Source organism: Octodon degus, unplaced genomic scaffold (assembly GCF_000260255.1).
Source record: "Octodon degus isolate 3935 unplaced genomic scaffold, OctDeg1.0 scaffold00116, whole genome shotgun sequence".
Classification (NCBI taxonomy): Eukaryota; Metazoa; Chordata; class Mammalia; order Rodentia; family Octodontidae; genus Octodon; species Octodon degus.
Window position 1 is genome coordinate 4,044,837 of NW_004524692.1, and position 15,024 is coordinate 4,059,860.

Consider the following 15,024-nt stretch of genomic DNA (forward strand, 5'->3'; position numbering starts at 1 on the left):
GAAATAAGTAAGGTTCTACTTCAGTACTGCCTTACTAGCTCTTCAGTCCTCCCATAGAAAGTCAATTCTAATCAGTATACAAATGCTATCTCTATTATTTTGTAATCTTTTACCCCCTAATATTACTTCAGTGCATTTATTACCACTTGATATTTTCCACATCTGTTCGGTTGCCCCTTGCTATTTGTGATAGTCAAATCTTGGAAACAACCAAGATGCCCATCACCTGAGGAATGGATGAAAAAGACATGGTATTTTTATCCAATGGAGTATTACTCAGCTATAAAGAAAGATAAACTCGAAGCCTTCATATTTAGGTGGATGCCACTTGAAGATATATTCATAAGTGAAATAAACCAGACCCACATGTATAAATATCATATAGTCTCCCTAGTGTAAGAACTCAAAAGAAGAAATAAAAATAGAAGGGTATAACACCATTAAAAGGAAAGCGAGAACTTAAGGATTAGACAACAAAGAGAGGGCAAGGAGAAAAACTAAGAAACGTGACAGGGGCAAAGCCATACACTTATGTGCACAAGCTGGTTAAGGCGATGATCCTGAGAACCTTCAGCGGGTTTTTGAAAATAGCAATGTGTAATAGTAGGCCCATGGAAGTGGAAGCTCATGACAGTGACAGCTTTCCCTGTTTCGCTCACAGCCTCATCCTGGTTTTAGTCAGCCCTGTGTGGACCTGGGCAGCTGCATCAACGCAGAGTGGATTAAAATTTCATTTTTCTCAGTATCTTTCACTCTTTTTAGGACCCAAAGTAAATAAAGTGTTCAAGAAATGATTGGAAGAACCACGGTCTCTGCAACTGTGGTATCATGAACAGTGTGCGCCATGTTCGCTTACTGTGCTCGGTGAGGCCGCTCCGAGAGCCCACGGGTGAACCGCTGAGCCCGCATGAGCTCCCGCGCAGTGCACCCAAGACAGCACGACAGAGAAGCCGGACCTCCCGACGATGCCAGGTCCTCAGAAGTATTTATAAGCTGGTTGCTCCTTCTTAAAGGTCCGTAAAGCATCCTTCCCCAGAAACTCTTGGATAAAATCAGCCCAGAACTTTCCTGCAGCCAAAAGCTCATCTAACTCACAAGGCCCTAAGTGAGGTGCCTATGTGCGTGTGGGGTCAGGCCCTCACGCATGTCCTTGCTATTCCCTCCAAAACAGGATGGGGAAGCGATCAGCTGATGAGAGCACTCGTGACTCACACCAACAAAGCCCACGAGGGAAAGAGGTTTTCAGTAAAACGAATGAGTAAGGTTTTATTTGCCGCACAATCCCCAGAGCCAAAACTTGGTGAAAGAATGAATATAAATTAAACAGACACAGCCCCGGCAGTTCAGAGCAATCCACAAATTGATCTCTAGAACTCTTTGTTTTTACAGAGAGGATACCATCCCAGTGTTTCTTAACCGAAAGAATGCCCGGGCTTGGGGGGTCAGCAACATAGGAGAACCCACTCTGAAATGGGAGGAGGACCTGTGATTCAACAAAAATTACTCAACACTGTAATTGATTTCATTTATTTTTAGTCATGGTAAGTCACTTACTTGGAAACTTCAAAGAACATTAAGGAAATCAAAACCGTATCTGCCAAAAGAGTCGTGGATTTTCAAGAGGATGAAAAATATTCATTTATGTTAATGTTGGTTCTATAGATGAGGAAACTGAAAATTCAACTACAAACTCTAGGAGAGCACGGAACAAGCCTGTACTAGTCACTAGAGTGTGAGCAGTGCTAACAATGCCCAGCACACAGTAGGTCTCTTAGAAATAGCTCTGGAATGAAAATGAATGAAAACCCAAGCAGAGGCATGCCCCCTTCAACCAGCAGCCCACACAGTGCATTCTGGCTATTGGCTCGAGTATCCTAACCCCAAGCCCGGAGATCCTCCCACCCTAGAGTGGTGGTTAATTAAGAGCATGGAGCCTGGAGCCAGACTGCCCGGGCTCCCACACAGCCCCACCACTTGTGAGCTATGTGACTGTGGGTGGGTTTCATAACAACTTTGAACCTCAACTTCCTCTTCTACAAAATGGAGAAATCACAGTCCAGCTCCCAGGGAGCAGGCAAGAGAATAAAGTAAGGAAACATTCTAAAATATGCAGAAGGTGTCCAGCTCACATGCTGCACATGCGCTGCTTCTGTTACATAATGCTCCGTGGTAGGCTAGGACTAAAGCTTTGTCCCTAATGGCCCAGTATCCAGTCTTCCGTGTTCTTGGTAAGCTCTTTGAAAACTAAGCTGAAGCAAAACCTTAAAGCATTACGTATGTATGATACCTTTTGTTTTCTAATAGTCCTTCCACTTAAGATAAATGCAAAGGCTATCAAAAGCTTTAAAAGAAACTAAGACCCACAAGACAATGCTTGAAGGATAGCCTGTGTTACTCATGACTTTATTCCCTAGAGGACCTGGCAGAGGACAGGTGAGTTGGCTTGTTGGTCAGGAGCACAAATGTTGGACGTTAACCACCTAAGTTTTAATAATTCCTCTGTTTTTTACTGTATGACCTAGGGCATGTTATTTTCCCTGTCTGTGTTTATACTACTTCAATTGTAAAATGAGTTTAATAGCCACTCACCACATGGGGCTGTGGGGAAACTTAAATAATCCTCAGCATTTTACTGGAAATACATGTAGTCCAGTAAACAGATATCCACGGGAGTTTGCATGAGTTTCCATACATTCAACTACATGACATTAGTGTAGTCTTTGCTACTGGCTGTCAATGTAGACCACACAGCAACTGGCACCAGAGCCATACTGTGACGCACAGCCTGAAGGGTTGTACAAGTAACATACAAAGCCAATACTGATCACTAAAATGGCATCCCATGAAAACCAGTCTGAATTATGGATCTTGGGTCACACAACAAAAGTGTGCACAATTTTCTGGCCAGATACTATGAAGGGAACCCAGGAGCCCAGATTGCCATCATCAGTGGAGACACACTCCTGTGAACCAACCCATTGACAAAAGTCTGAGCAGGGCCAGCATTACAGCAAGACCCAGCCATGCAGTAAGTGGCAGGCACCAAGGAACAGATAGGAAGCTGGCTACCCCTTGAAATTTCCCAGGAATGTCTCCAACCAATGTTCTGGCAAAAGCAAAGTTCAGTTCAACCCAGGACAGACTTGGGACTTGCACATCTACTGATGGACCCTGGATATCCCACCTTAGTGAGCCAAGACAAGGTCTTTTCCAGGCAAATTTAGAACCCACACTTTGCTTAGATTCTTGACAGTGATTGTGTATAAATGTCCTTCAATGAACACAGCTTAAAATCAATAAACAGGTGGATTTTATAGAGCTAAAGTAATGTTGTGGATAAGATTTAGAGGTTAGAGCCAACGCCTGCCAGTGCTCAAATCTCAACTATGCCACTTATTTACCTTGGAGGGGATATTTAATCTTTCCATGCCTCAGCTGCCATATCACTAAAGTATAACAATTATGTTTCCCGCACAGTACTTCCCTGACATGAGATGATTTAGTATGTGTAAAACACATAACAAATTCCCCAGAAAATAGTGAGCACCAGACCCAGGCTCTCTATGATTGGGACTGATAGTAAATCTAAGGGAAAAAAAGACCAAGAAGTCTCATACTGAGCAGAAGAGACAATCGTATGTATTTATGCATGCTGGTGCTTGGGCTGGAAAAGTGAGTTATTCTCACTTACTTTATTCTGAACAAACACTCCCACATTGTACCTGGTAAAAGTCACTTAGAGACTGTCCAGAGCAAAGACTCTTTCGACCCCTTCCCTCCACTTGCATAACCTAAAGCCCCTGAACCAATCTCATTCAAAGTTTCCAAATCAATCACCTTTTGACAGAGCTGGCCTAGAAACTTTTATTAGGTTGGACTGAAGTTTCAAAAGATTGTGAGTAAAAACACCAGATGCTTACTTACATCATGTCTTGCCGAAATACAAATGGACACCTACAGGAATGAGCCACCTATGGTCCCATTAGCACCCAGCGTCCATGTACCTTAAATACTCATTATTCAGAGAGGTCAGGCGTGTGACTCTGTGGAAGCCCTAACTCATGTGGTCAAAATCTTAGCATTCAAGCCCTCTCTGGATCCCCAACCTGGCTTAGGCCAGGTTGATTGCATTTTTTCATTTGCTCCATCAATACTAGAAATCTTGGCCATAAGAGAACACAGGTCACAGCATCATTAAGGTATCAGATTTGGTTCCAGCCAAACCTGGGACTAGTACACAGGAGGTTAGGGGCTCTAAGGCCATAGTTTTTTCTCTGAACAACTTGGAAAATACTTCTGAAGATTATGCCCTTTCAATAACTTATAAAAAGCTAAAAACCAAAATAAAACCTCAAAGCACACCAACATTCTTTGGTCCCTTCTTAAAATAATAAGCAAGCTTTCAGCATTGCTAGGGAGACTCTGCCTAAGTAGCGTAGAACTCACAGAAGCCAGGGATAACAAGCTGAGCAGCAGTGCTATTTCACCACCATGGTGGCCATACTTGTTGCTTCGAATAAGGCCAAGAGGCATAGAAAGAGGAGCAATTAAGTTGCCAGTATTCTTGCGTCAGGTAGTGACCTCTCTTTCTTCCTCTAGGGCAGCTTGGAGGGAAATCAGACAGGTGCCACTCCACCCACCTCCTAGGAATATGAGGAGATGACTTCACCAGATGTAAAGGGAAGATAGGTCAGGCAGAGAGGCCAAAGCAGCCCAAAGCCTGGCGGTCTTACTGTCTTCTCTTCCCATTTCTGGCTGTACCTGGAGCCTTCCTGTGCCCCTAAGTGAAACCTCCATCTTATATAGATAACATTAACAAAAGACAATAAAACTTAACATGTCAACTTTGCTATACTCTTACCAACCTGGAATACCGAAATCAATTCAACTCAATGCATTTTTATCATGAATAACAACAAGATTGATAAATATCTTCTCAGTGAAATAGTACATACTTGTAGTTCAGGATTGCAAGTTTAAGGCCAGCCTGGCCAACCTAGGGTGACCCTGTATCAAAAAAAAATTATTTTTGAAGGCCTGGAAATGTATGTCAATGGTAGAGCACTTGCCTAGCATCAGCAAAGCCCTGGGTTCAATTTCAGTAAAAAGAGAAAAGCATAATGCATACTTTTTAAGGATGTATTAGAAGCTCCAGATATTCATACAGGTTTGTGTGGAAAACAAGATCAGTAGGACCCAATGCCTTTTCTTTGCCTAGAGCTGTCTGGTGTGCCATAGAATTTGTGCATGTATACCCGAGTTCATCTGAGTATGAGTCCCACCTCCGCCGTTTCATACCAATGTCTTGAGTAAATAACTTAGCCTCTATGTTTCAGTTTTTTCCTATACAAAATGGGGAAAACGATAAGGCCTTCTTAGAGGACTGCTGCAAGAATTGATTAGTTCACAGGACTTAAAATAGTGGCAGCTACAGAAGGGGTGCTCAATAAATACTAGCTTTTGTATTGATAAAACAGTTTCTTCACCTATGGGACACACTGTCTTTTAGGTTACTAGAATCACAAAGAATCTCCCAGATCTCCCAGATCTGTTTCAGTAAGAATGAGGTCCAGGCCACCAGTTGATGTATCTATACCTTGTCATCAGGAGCCCTGAGATCAGACCCAGACCTCTACGCTAGAGCTCCAATATGCCTTTCAGTCTCGTAAACTAAATGGTAGATCACTCTCTGGCATCTCTTCAAAAAAAAAAATAATAATAATAATAATAATGGAATCAGTATGACAAGAGCACCATGTCATGACACACAGAGACATTATTTTAAGGCAGTGTCCATTCACCCAAACATCATCTGAATGGAATGTATGTATTCATGCATGCACTCTATTCTCAGTGTATTTCAGGTATAAGAAACTGAGTATTAATGACTTATCCAAGTCCTCGTAGCAATCCTATGAGACATGTCTTACAATTATTTCAATGATACTGAAGAGCAAATCTTGGCCCAAAATAGTTAAATGACATGACTAGAATCACAGGCAACAAAAGATGACATTGTTTAGAACCAAGCAGTCTGTCTCTGACAGCTCTTCTAAGCACTCTGCTATCCTGCCTTATGAACTAGAGAGGGAAAAGTCACTATGTCCCACCTCAAATGTGTTTTTATTCCACCTACAGATTTCAAATTTTCTTGCTTGGTTTTAACTATGGTTGTTTATTGTAGTAATCACATATGGTGGCACTGGTGCTGAGGGTGTGTGTGTGTGTGTGTGTGCGTGTATTATACTGTATGGTTTTCAAAGCTGTGAAGAATCCATACAACATGAATTTACATACACTTATCCTGAATTTCTTTTTTTTATTTATTTATTTATTTTTTCAGTGCTGTGGAATCAAATTCGGGACCTTGTGCCTGCCAGGCAGGTGCTTTTGCCACTTAGCTATCTCTACAGCCCTTATCCTGAATTTCTGCTGTTTGGAGAGTTTGGATTGCTTAAAGACCTTTCCTGTCCATACAAACTGAAGTATTTTATGGGAGAACAGGATTTCTATATCTTTAAGCCTCTCTTAAATTGTTATAAAATCTGTTGGTGCTGGACATTCTCAGAAGTTAGTCACATCAACTCTGAGCTTTGAGTTTTAAGAATTCTAAAAACACCTCCATGAAATTAAGTCTCATTTCTCACACTATTAATGAGGCAAATGGAGTATTAATGGTGTCAACCAGGAATGAAGAAAGAAATGAAATTAATGAATTACACTAAAGTTCTTGACATTTGACTTTGGGTGTATACTGTGAAGTTCCCCTGGTACTAAGATGAATTACTAATATCAATAAATGCAATATAACTTTTTGTCTGTGTGATTCCTAAGTCTTAAAGGAGAAAGACATTTTGTCATCCCTTTTCAAATAGAGACTTTTAAGAAAGAGAGCAGGCTTTCCCTCACTAAACAGAAAAGGAAACTGAGACAGTGATTTAGACCCACCCAGAGAGTCAAAGAGATTTGGAACTGGAAGAAGTCATGTCCCAAGGCCACAGAGTAAATGAATGGTAATCCTAGCACCTAAACCTGGGCTTTCTGATTCTAGATGTACAGCTTTATTAAAACAAAAAAAGTCCCAACAGGATCACAATCATGTGGAACTATTTCTGGATTCTGCCTTGTGCTTTTTGAGCTACATGTGTGTCTTTCAACAGCACACCATCTTGATTACTGGAGCTGTGCGATAAATCTTCAAATGAAATTTTCTGATTCCTCATGTATTCTTCTTGTTCAAAATTGTTCTATCTACTATATTTCTTTTGCATCTAAATTTCAGAATACCACTGTCTATAGCTACAACAGTTGACTAAGATTTGGAAGAAATTGTATAAAACCTATATATCAGTTTCAGGATGTCATGGTTACTTTTCTTTCATTGCTGAGACAAAACATTCAACACTGAAAATTAAGGGAAGAAAGGTTTATTTAGATCACTGTTAGTGGAGTTTTCAGTCCCTACTCAACGGGCTCCAAGGCAGAGTAGCACATGGCAGAGGGCAGCAGTTCGTGGTGGCGGAAAACATCAAAGAGCAAAGGGAGGAGCAGCAGCAACAATGGCTACCGAGAGCAAGTCTGTCTCCCTTATGTTGCATTCAGGCTATCTGCCCCAGGCTGTATGAAGCACTCACACCCATAATCCCAGCACTGGATCATAAACTAATCACAAACTCCACCCCATAAGTGCATGAGGCTTTAGGGGGACAACTAGACACAAACCATAACAGGAGAATTGGCACTTTTTTACTGTTAGGTCTTTATTATGTTGCATACTTCTATAATATATATCTCCATGTATTTAGATCTCTAAAAGTTGTTTTCTATCAGGTTTTATATTTTTCAGCCCATAAGTCATAGTTATATTTTGTTATATTTACATTTAAGCTTGTTTGTTTGTTTGTTGTTTTTGTGGTATTGTGGATTACCCAGGACCTTGGCACTGAGATATATTCCAAGACCATGTTTTAAATTTTGATATAAGGTCTTGCTAAGCTTTTAAGTGGCCCAACCTGGGCTCAAACTTGTGATTCTCCTACTTCAGCCTGCTACAGAGCAGAGATTACAGGCATGTGTGCCACTACACCTGGCTACTTTTTTTTCTTTGAATGACTATAAATAACAGTGTATTGTTAATTTTGGTGTTCCATAAATTCACTATTGGTGTAGAGAAGTTCACAAATGTGTATATGAAAGTTTGCTGAACCCATTTATAGCGTTGTTGTAGATTTCTTAGAATTTTCTATAAAGCAATTCTATCATTTTCAAAGATAATTTTCTTTCCTCCTTTCCCATCTGTATGCCTTTAGTTTCTTTTTCTCAATGCCCAGAAATTCTAGTATTGAATAAGAGTGGTAGCAGCAGGCATCTTTGTTTTGACTCCAGTCCTACAGAAACAGTATTTCATCACCAAGAACGAGCTTAGCTGTAGATTTTTAACAGATGTTCTTTATCAAGTTGGAGTAAATCCTTCAACCCTCACTTACTGAGAGATTTTATTTTGAGTGAAATCTGAATTTTTTCAAAACTTTTTTGCATCAATTAACATCATCCTATAATATTTATCTTGAAGCACCACTGCATTCCTGGAGTAAATCTCTATGTGATGTGGTATAGAATATGGTTTTATATGGCTACCTCCAATTTGCTAATGTTTTACCTAAGCTTTCTGCAGTTTTGGGGGTTTTTGGTGGTACCGGGGATTGAACTCAGGACCCTGTGCTTGCCAGGCAAGCACTTACTCTACTGAGCTATCTCCCCAGCCCCATTTCTACAGTTATTTATAAGCTATTTCTGTGTTCTTTTGATTAATATTTGCATGATATAGCTTTCTTCATCCTTTTTCTTTGCACATGTCATATCTTTATAATTCCAACAAGTTTATTATAGCCAAAATATGCTTGGATCAGGCTTTTAAAGCATTGTGTTGGTGTGGGACAAGGTAGCCGAGTGGTTAAGGCAATGGACTGCTAAAGCATTGTGTTAATCTTTGTTATTTTTATAAATTCAAAACAAATATCAGCAGTTGTATGTGTTTCAATCTAATGTATTAGTTCATTTATTTATTTACTTATTTTTTTTATTCTTTTTTTTTTTTTTTTTCAGAACCAGGGATTGAACTCAGATCCTTGCGTTTGCCAGTCAAGTACTTATCCTACTGAGCCATCTCCCTGGCCCCTATTTATTTACTTATTTTTTACTGGGGAAAAAAGTATATATTTAGAATTAGCAAGCTGGACTCAGTGGAAAGGATCCCAATTTTGTTGGCAACATCCAGTGCATCGTAATAAGGAGCCAGTCAAACACATGCCTTCTTCTCTCCATCAGGCCTGATTAGGGTATTGACCTTGGCAACACTGATGTCATAGAGCTTCTTTACAGCTTGCTTGATTTGGTGCTTATTGGCTTTGATACCCACAATGAACAATAGTGTGTTGTTGTCCTCAGTGTTTTTCATGGCTGACTCTGTGGTCAGGGGGAACTTAATGATGGCACAGTGGTCAAGCTTGTTTCTTGTGAAGGTGCTCTTCCAAGGGTATTTGGGCTGCCTCTGGAGCCACATTGTCTTGGGATGGTGGAAGGTGGGTGACATTCGTGTCTTCTTCTTTTTGTGGCCATGGATGTCTTTCAGCACAGCCTTCTTGGCCTTCAAAGCTTTCACTCTAGCTTCAGCTTTGGGAGTGGCAAGAGCATTCTTCTTCATGTTTGGCATCATCTTGGTAAAAGGCCTAACGTATTAGTTCATTTAGAGGAACCACCACAGCCATCACCAGTGTATAGTCCCAGAGCCACAAGGGGACCAGCCACACACCTCCTCCTTTTTACTATCTGTCATCCATGTTCTCAGGCTCTTCTCAGCACTGTTCATACATGGTGGATTATTATGAAGTTCTAGGCATACAGAGGTATACCTCCCCCAAGGATATCAAGAAAGCATACCAGAAATTGGCACTTCAGTGGCACACAGATTAAAATCCTGAGAATAATGAAGAAGCTGAGCAAAAATTCAAACAAGTGGTTGAGGCATATGAGATGTTATCAGATGCTAAAAATACAGGACATCTATGACAAATAAAGCATAGAAGGATTAAATGGTGGTGGAGGAGGTAGACGCCACTTTGACAGTCCATTTGAGTTTGGGTTCACATTCCGGAACCCAGAAGATGTCTTTAGGAAATTGTTTTTGGTGGAAGGAGCCCACTTTTATTCAACTTCTTTGGTAATGAAGATCCATTTGAAGACATTTTTGGAAACTGAAGGGGTCCCCAAGGAAGCAGAAGCCATGATACAGGCTCTTTTTTCTCCACCTTCAGTGGATTTCCATCCTTTGGAGATGGATTTTCTTCATTTGATACAGGATTTACCTCATTTGGATCCCTAAGTCATGGGGGCCTCACTTCATTTTCACCCACATCATTTGGCGGCAGTGGAATGGGTAACTTTAAATGTATGTCACCTTCTACTAAAATCGTTAATGGTAGAAAAATCACCACAAAGAGGACTGTGGAGAATAGTCAAGGAAGAGTAGAAGTTGAAGAAGATGGACAGTTAAAGTCCTTAACACTAAATGGTAAGGAGCAGCTGCTATGCTTGGATAACAAGTAATTCAATGCGCACATTTCACAGAAATGTTAAACTATAACAAGCACCATTTGAGGATTAACAGGAACATTTTTTTTTCTTGAAGATTTCAGACAAGCTCAACTTTCAGTATAATTGTGCCTGATTTAAAGTATTTATAAACAGCTAATCAGAGCCCTTCTTTGTCTTAGACTTTTGAGTTTATTGTTGGGACCACACAGTAGGACCATTTTTTGTCTTTAAAACTGTTGGGGCTGGAGAGATGGTCTAAAGCACCTATTTGAAACAAGCTTGGCAAAGCACAGGGACCGCGGTTCGATCCCCAGCACCACATGCCAGCCAGACCCGCCCCCTGGTGGGCTGAGCTGGCCACACACACACAATAAATAAATGTAATAAATAAAAATAAATAAATATTTAAAATTGTTGCAATTTTTTTTTTTTTTTGATGGAACCGGGGCTTGAACTCAGGCCCTTACACTTGCCAGGCAAGCACTTATTCTACTGAGCTATCTCCTCTGCCCCCACTTTGCTTTTTTATTAAATGTGATCTAAGATAGGCCTTGACTCTTGAGTAGTGCAAGGACAAGACTGTAGTCTAACACCAGCATGAATCTGCTGTCCATTGTGTTTGAAACGTGAGCCAAGTAGTGTCCGCCTGCTGTGAAGCTAACATTGCCAGGACGGGTCCTCCACAGAAAAAACTCCCACTTTTTTCAGTATTTAGTAATGAAAGATATGCGTTAATGGTAATACATTTCTGGTTTAATACAAATTTAAGGATGTTTTCTAGTTGTGCATGGATGCTGGCAACTTAGTAAAGTTTTGACAATTGTTTAAATGTGTAATGTTAAGCTTAGGTTTATAAAAGCTAGTAAAAACTGGGTCTCTCTTATTTCCTTAAAAGAAAAGAAAAGAAATGTGAATGTGTTTGGTGCACTCTTTCTGGAATGGGATCTACAGTCTTCTTGTGTCTGTGTATCTTGTGTCCCAGCTTCTAGTGTCCCTTCTTCAGTGTTTTATCCCATTATTAAGGCAGGTGCTGAATGTAAATTACATGTAGAGTACATGAAGATTTGCTCATTTTAAATGGGCTAGCAATTGTTTTGAACATTTTAGAAAGATAACATTTCTGTAGGGGAGGGAGGAAACAGTAGTGAAAAGTTTAATCCTGTGTGTGTGTGTGTGTGTGTGTGTGTGTGTGTGTGTTACCGGGGTTTGAACATAGGACCTTGTGCTTTCCAGGCAGGAACTTATGCATCTGAGTTATTTCCCCAACGTTAAAAGTTTTATTCTTAAAAGTTTTAGTTTTCTTCAATATATTTGGTGTAAAGTAAGGACAATACGTGGTAAAAGGCATTGGCTAAAAAGTCAGCAAAAATAAAGGTGTTTGCTTTGTTTTTGATCTCTAAAAAAATAGTTCATTTAATCCTAAAAACAATATGCCCATTTCACACAGGAGAAAATTGAGACGCAAAAAGGTAAAATGTATTTGTTGATGTTAACATATCCAGCATCCAGGAAGTGGTGGAATTGGAACCAGTCCAGCAGTCTTCCTGTGCCCTGGGTGCTTGCTTCATCTACCTGAGCTAGCCACCAAGCCGGGCTGCCTCGTTCCCTCTCCTACAGTGGGTCCAGAGCAGGCTGCACACAGTCTAGTGGGGCTACCTGCTCAGTGAGTTCCAGCTCCATCTGGAAGACAAGTGAATTGACAATCTCTGGCCTGATGGTGCTGGCGGCCAAGCGCACCAGGCTCCACTGGGTGCCATGACTGGTAGGATGAGCAGGCAGGGTACACCGGTGCTTGCCTCAATGCCCCAGAGGATCTGGAATCTGAGACCAAGTCACTGGCAGGCCAAGTGCCTAAAGGAGGGTCCTGACCAATAGAAAAAGGAGGGGTGGATCTCACTTTGGACAACAGAGCAGCACTATTCAGCTCCAGGGAGGCTCCCCAAGGTAAACGACAACCCCTTCCTCCACCCTCACTGTGGATTTCTGCAAGAAAGAGGAAGGGGTTCTGAGAAGACAAAGGGCAGCAACGTGGGTCTGGTCCAAAGCAGAAACATGGCCCAACCAGGGTCTGTATAAGCTCAAGGCTATCCTAGATTTGGCAGGAATTACCTAAGTGCTTTAAGGGAGACCCAAAATTAAACTTCCTCCCTTGGAATGAAGCAGCTTGTAGGATGACTCAGAGCAGAAAAGTGGAGGTCTGCACACAGCTTGAGGCTCTTGTCAGCTGTGAATAGTCCTGTGCTGTGAAATACACTCCCTGCTAGAGGCGTGTGCATAAAGTGCTCACATTCGCCACCCACCCCCTAAATTCATATATTGTAACCTAACTCCCAGGGTGATGGTATTCGGAGTTGGAGCCTTTGGGAACTTATTTATGTCATAAAGCTAGAATGCTCATGAATGGGATTAAAAAAGAATTTAGAGAGCTCTCTTCTTCCTTGCACCACATGAGGACACAGCAAGAAGACTCTACTGATGGACCAAGAAGCAGGCTGTCCCCAGACAACAAATCTCCTGGCACTTTGATCAAGGACTTTTTGCCTCCAGAACTGTGAGACATGAAAGTTCTATTGTCTGTAAGTCATCTAGTCTAAGTGACTTGTTAGAACAACCTGAATAGAATGGGAAGTATCCTACATCCATGCCCGGTCTCTGGGAATTTGGGTGGGCTGAGTGGCCTAATTCATGAAAGAAGGAATACAAAATGCTCTGGTAAATGGCCTTACTCACTACAGAGAGGAGAGTGCCTGGGGACCATCATGAAGGAAAGCAAACAGCAAAAGATGCTCAGTTATTTCACAATTCTACATTGCACAGATCAGCCAACCAACATGAGGGCAACAGCCACACAGATGACGTCTGAGGCCTGAGTCCCTGTGTGTCACGACACACAGGCAAAGCGAGCACAGTCCGTGTTAAGCAAGTTGATGTGCAGTAATCTAGTTTACAAAAGCTGGAAACCAGATCCAGGAAGGTTAAGACACTTTCTCAAGGTCATCCAGCTAAACTAGAGCCAGGCCCCAACATAAGGTCTGTTTTCAATCTGGATTCTTTAGCCCCTGACAATGTTCTCCCCATTCTACCACACTCCGTCGCAAAAACAAACAAGACATCACTGATTGGTAAGGATTCAATTCTCTTCCCTCCAGAAAAGAAGCCACAATGACTTCCCTGACGATGATCCACAAGCCCCTGCCTGAATTAGTTTTCTTAGAACTGCCTTCGCTGTCTAATGTCAACTTCATAAAAACTGCCTGCTTACAGAAAACAACTGATAGGGCTGTAAGTAAAGTTCTCTCCCTTCTCTTCCCAGAAAACCTCCTGCAAGGTTGGGTTTTATTATTTTATTACTTCTACACTTCTTTTGGCAAAGGAATAATTTTCCTAAATGCCATTCCAAATATGTATAAGCCTTTGAACTGAAGGAAGTGCTCAATAAGGGTGTCATTCTTGCTGAGACCGGGGCTCAGCACCATGGGAACCAGCCCAAGATCTGTGGAACATATGAATCTATGCAAAGAGTGGGTTCAACTAACAGTCGAAAGGCATGGCCTGTACATACAAGGCAGAGGTGGTAGTCCATTCCTAAGGACAGCCACCACAGGGGATAGAGTCATAGGCCCTCCCTAAGGCCCATGTTACAGATGAAAGGGATGGCCTCAAGTCACAGGTGAAAATACCCATTTTCAGGTAAACAGGCATGATCCAGGCTTACTGTATCTTTAAGGACCTTAGGAATGTCTGGTTGGGTTTGTCTTAAAGCTGCTGTTTTGATTAAAAGTAGAAGTTTAAATTATGATGTCCTCTGAAACCTTTCTACCTGTCTTTATTTTTGCTATCTTACCTCACCTTTGATCCTTTTCAGAAACCCCTCCCTGTGGGTATCCTAGACTCACCAGGCTCTGGGACACTCAGTCTTCGCTGGGCTCCCCTCTTCAGCCCAAGCTGGAGGCCTGTAGGGAGGGGTGGCAGTAGCTTTATCTCACTGGCCTTTGAACATGACCTGCTTCATAATCCTAAGGACAACTGTGTGAGGCAGATGTCCTTACATGGTGACCTCCAGGCCAAGAATGGGAAGCTTCTCTGGGAGAAATGTCCTCTAGGCACTAGACTTGAGAGAATTTTCCCACCCTTTGAGGAGGTGACTTGCTCCTTGACCTGCTGCCCCCCTTTCCTCATCTAGGAAAGAGAGGTCTGAATCAGACACTGCTGAGACTCCCTCAGCTCTGACAATCTGCAGTCCAATCCCAGAGGACTTAACTAGTGAGACACTGACACCACAGAGAAGAGAAAGTAGCAACCAAACATGATTAAGCCCATTTTTGTGTGTACTGAACGTCAGCCCTGTTCTTCTGCATGCAGCATATGCAGCTTCATTTAGTCCTGACAGCAATCCTGTGAGGTAGAAATTACAGCTACAGCTAATTTACA

At 41.6% G+C, this 15,024-nt stretch overlaps 1 protein-coding gene and 1 pseudogene across 6 annotated transcripts in view; one reads left to right on the forward strand and one right to left on the reverse strand.

Annotated features, from left to right (window-relative positions):
• Ddr2 (discoidin domain receptor tyrosine kinase 2) overlaps window positions 1-15,024 on the reverse strand; it is a 169,987-nt gene that overhangs the window by 104,000 nt on the left and 50,963 nt on the right. The gene's annotated exons all lie outside the window — the stretch shown is intronic.
• Window positions 9,871-10,605, forward strand: LOC101572059 (annotated as a pseudogene).